Raw genomic sequence first — 4,816 nt, 5'->3', positions numbered from 1 at the left:
GAGGGGGGAAAGGAGGTAGGTCACAAAAGAAGCCGAGCTAGGGCAGGAGAGGAGGGGCCAGGACAAAAGGGGGAGGGGCTGGATCAGGGAGGGAGGAGCCACAGGTAAAAGGGGTGGGGCTAGGGGGTCACGGGGTCAGCCCCCCGCAGCCGGGTAACGCATCACACAGGAGACACCAGCTGGGGACAGAAAACCACAGAGGTCCGGCGGGACCCACGCACACTCGCTCGCACACTCGCCTTGCATGCCTGCCTCACACACGCCTCGCACGGCCCCTCAGCCACAAGAAGAAGAAGAAGCAGCTAAAATCCCCGTTTCTCAAGGACAAATAGTTAAAAATATACATTTTTCCTTTTTTTTTCCTTCTCCCCCACCCTTTTTCCCCCTCCCAGCCTCCTCGCACAACTGCCAGTGTGCAAAGCAGGGGGCGGAGCTTGGGGGGGACCCAGCTGTGCCCCCTGCCTGGTGACGTCACGGTAAGTGTTATTTTTTCTTTTTTTTTCTTAATTCTTATTTTTTTAGCTTTTTTTTTTTTTTTTGGCTTTTTTGAGGGGTTTTTTGGTTTTTCGGCTTCTTGTTTTTTTATTTTTTTATATTATTTTATTTTTTTATTTTTATTTTTTTTTAGTCTCTTATAAAAAGGTAGCAGGGTTGTGTGTGGTCAATGAAACATCTTTGGTTTGCTTGATCTGCCCTGTGCCCACCCTGGCCCCAGCCTGGGGGGCACCCCTGTGTCCTAGTCTCCCCCCACAGCCAGGGCCAGGGCTGCTCGGTTGTGTCCCAGGCTGGGGGGGGTTGTGAGGGCGGTCTCCAAAGCCCTTGGGTCTTGCACACGAAGCCCCAGGGTCAAGGGCATGGTGGGGGTGGCAGGGGTTTGGGCCCCCTCAGTATAGATGGGTCTGGGGGATGGATAGGCAGAGGCCGGCATATGTGCGTGTTGTGTGTGTTCAGGGGACAGGGGGCAGATGGCTGGGTCTCAGTGTGCATGGACAAAGGTGTGTGTGTGTGTGTGTGTGTGTGTGTGTGTGTGTCCCCTGGATGCCAGGGTTTATGTGCGAGTGCACACAGATGTATGTGCACATGTGTGTAGGTAGGTACAAGGGTGTCCTGGACACCTCGGGGTGTGAGGCTGAGATAGGGGAAACTCAGACACCTTGGCTCTGTGCATGTGTGTGTGTATCCCAGAAGCCAGGGTTCATGTGTGTGCCCACACATGTATATGCACATGTCTGTAGGTAGGTGTGAGCATGCCCTGGACACCCAAGGGGCATGGGGGTGTGTGTGTGTGTTAGAGAGAGACACAGAGAGAGACAGAGAGACTCGGACACCTGGGCTCTGTGCATGCATGTGTGTGTCCCAGAGGCCAGGGTTCGTGTGTGTGCACACAGATATGTGTGCACATGTATGTAGGTATGTTCATGTGCATCCTGGATGCCTGAAGTGTGTGTGTGTGTGTGTGTGTGTGTGTGCACACGCATGAGAGAGAGGGAGAGAGACCCAGGTGCCCAAGTGCTGTGCACATGTTCATATGTGTGTGCCTGTCAGTATATGTGCACATGAATGTATGTGTATGTATGTGACCTGGATGCCTGGGTTGTGTGCGCGCGTGTGTGTTCCTGCACATAAACCAATATGGGTGTGCGTATTGGTATATGTACACATAAATATTTATGTGCGTGTGTGTGTGCATCCTGGACACCCGGGTTCATATGTGCAAATATCCAAGTGTGCGCATCTCACACACACCTGGATGCTCTGTGTGGGGCGGGGGGGCACCTGGGTTCTGTGTATGTGTGTGGAAGAACTGGGTTCCGTGTGTGTGTGCATCCGTGTGTGTGTGCACGCATGTGTGCACATGCCGGCCAAAGCAGCTGGGGCCAGATCCGGGAGGTGCTTGTTTTGGGCTCTCTGGGCCTGGCCCGGGCTCCGTCTGTCTCTGTCTGTCCAACTGTCCCACCTGCCCCCGGCCCCCCTTCACTGCCCCACCCAGTGGGGCAGGGGCTGGGGCCCCCTTGACGCTGGAGCAGACGGGGTGAGTCTGCCCAGAGCGGGGGGAGGGGGCGGGGGGGGAGTGGGAGGGCCCCTGCCCCATGACCTAATAGGCTGATGTGGTGTAAAGACTTTGGTATCTCTTCTGCCCCTGACAACGGAAGAGGAAGTCCCGCCCTGCAGAGAACAGGAAGTCCTGCCCTGATGCAAAGAGGAAGTGTGCCTGGGAAAGAATGGGGAAGCCCTGCCTATATGCAGAGAGGACCCACAGAGAACAGGAAGTCCCACCCACCCTGCAGAGAACAGAACATCCCACCCTACCAAGGACAGGAAGTCCCACCATGCAGAGAACAGGACGTCCCACCCCTTTCCAGCAGAGCACACATACCCCTGTCACCCCAAGGAGGAAGGAAATTCTGTCCTGCCGCCACATGACAAGGACCCCCTTGCCCCAGTCAGCACACAGGAAGTCCCGCCCTCAGCCTTGTTGGAACAGGAAGTCCCACCCTTTCATGCTTCCAAGAAGTCTGTGCCTCCCTTCCGGCTCCATCCTGGTCTCCCCAGCTTCACCTCTTTCCCCCCACTCCAAGCTTGAGAGCCCCAGGGACACCATGAATGGCCACTGCTTGAGAGCCCTGGGGACACCATGAATGGCCACCGCAGACTGGGGCAGCCCATCTCCTTGCCAGCCAAGAGGAACCTAGAATGCTGGGAGGAAGCCAGAGCAGCCAACACCGAGGTGGCTGGTGCGGCCTCAGGTCCTGCCCCCCACACAACACCACCAGGAGACCTCATGGGCAGGTCAGGAGCACAACAATGTCCAGCCCCCGGGGCAGGGCAGCCAGCCCAGCCCAGATAGCCACCGGCAACGTAGAACACCAAGAGATGATCTGGGGACACCTAAAATGCTAAGGGTTGCCCTAGATCACCAAGGGCCACCCAAAAAGCCACAATGTGATCTAGAACAGCAAGGGCCATCTAGAATGCTAAGGGGTGACCTGGGTCACCAAGGGCCATCTAGACTGCCAGAGTGTGATCTAGAACACAGAGATGATCTAGAACACCACACGTCATCTAGACCCCACTCTGTGATCTAGAACACCAAGGGATATCAAGAAACTCGCTAAGTGATCTAAAACACTGTGGGCCATCTAGAAACCCACTATGTGATCTAGAACAGCATGGGTCACTCCAGAACTGTAAGCAGTGTCCTAAATCACCACAGTCCATCTAGAAAACCACAAAGTGATCTAGAACAGCAACAGCCATCTAGAATGCTAAAAGGTGATCCAGATCACCAAGAGCTATCTAGACCACCAAGAGATGATCTAGAATACCACAGGCCATCTAGAAACCTGCGATGTGATCTAGAACAGCAAAAGCTGTCTAGAAACACTGTGATCTAGAACGCCAAGGGCCATCTAGATGCTATGAGGTGACCCAGACCACCAAGAGTCATCTAGAATGCCAGGAGGTGATCTAACACACCAAGAAATGCTCTAGAACACCACAGGCCTTCTAGAAAGCCATAGGCCATCTAGAATTCTAAGGAGTGACCTGGAACATCAAGGGATAGCTAGAGCACCAGGAGATGATCCAGAACACCAAGGATCACCTAGAACACCAAGGACCACCTAGAGCACCACATGGTGACCTAGAACACCAGTATATGATCTAGCACACCAAGGGCCATCTAGAACTCTAAGAGGTGAACGGAACCCCAAGGGCCACCTAGAGTACCACAAGGTGATCTAGAGCACTGAGAGAACATCACAGAACCTCTAGAGCACCACAAGGAGATCTCTAACACCAAAGGCTACTGAGGATGCCATGAGGCAACTAGACCATTAAGAAGTGCTTAGAACACCAAGGGGCAAGCTAGAACACTGAGTGCCACCTAGAATGCCATGAGGTGCCTAGGAAGCCAAGAGGCAACTTCAACTGCCACGGCAACCTTGAGAGCACCTTGAGGCTCCTAGAATACCAATGGCAACTTAGATCACCAAGGGCAACCCAGAGTATCTTGGGGCACCTAGAACACCAAAGACAACCTAGATTGCAAAGGGCAACCTAGAGCGCAGGTGGCAACTTAGAGCTCCTTGAGGCACCTAGATCACCAAGGGCAACCTAGAGCACCTTGAGGCACCTAGAACACCAGTGGCACTCTAGGTCGCCAAGAGCCACCTAGAACTCCACAAAGCACCTTGGACACAGAAGGGCGACCTAGAACTCCCCAGGTCCTGGAATGCTGCCCCAGCTGCTCTGGTGTGGGGCAGGGGGGAAGGGGAAGAAGGAGCAGGTCCCGCGAGGGCTAAAATCCATCGTCACGTGGAAGAGAGAGCGAGCGCCGAGCAAGCCCGGGGCCGAGAGGTATTTCCGGAGGACGAGGTTTGGCACACGGCCGGCTCGGGGGCAACTGCCCCTCTCTCTCTCTCCCTCACCGCACCCACCACCCATCTCCACCCTGGACCCCCCCACCCCGCCCCCTTCTCTCCACTCGTCTTTGGTTGCAAGATTTTTTTTTTTAATTAAAAAAATAACGATCATTCATCATTAACGGCAATAATTAAGAAAAGAAGGAAGGGCCCAGGGTGGAGGGAAAGGGAAAGGACAAGGAGACGCAGCTCCCTGTTGCCCCCCCAACCCCCCAGGGCTAATGAATAAATTAATGAGGCCAGCAAGGCCCCCCGGAAGGAACATAAAACACGGAGGTCATAAACTGGGGGGGGCCACCTTTGGCTGAGTCTGGGGAGGGCCGGGGGGGAGACACCCCCTCTCATCCCCCCCCCCCCCCCCCCCGAGGGGGCCGGGGGGGGGGCACAAACCC

This window comes from Alligator sinensis, unplaced genomic scaffold, assembly GCF_000455745.1.
Source record: "Alligator sinensis unplaced genomic scaffold, ASM45574v1 scaffold1575_2, whole genome shotgun sequence".
Taxonomy (NCBI): domain Eukaryota; kingdom Metazoa; phylum Chordata; order Crocodylia; family Alligatoridae; genus Alligator; species Alligator sinensis.
Note: the sequence above shows the minus strand (reverse complement) of the source record.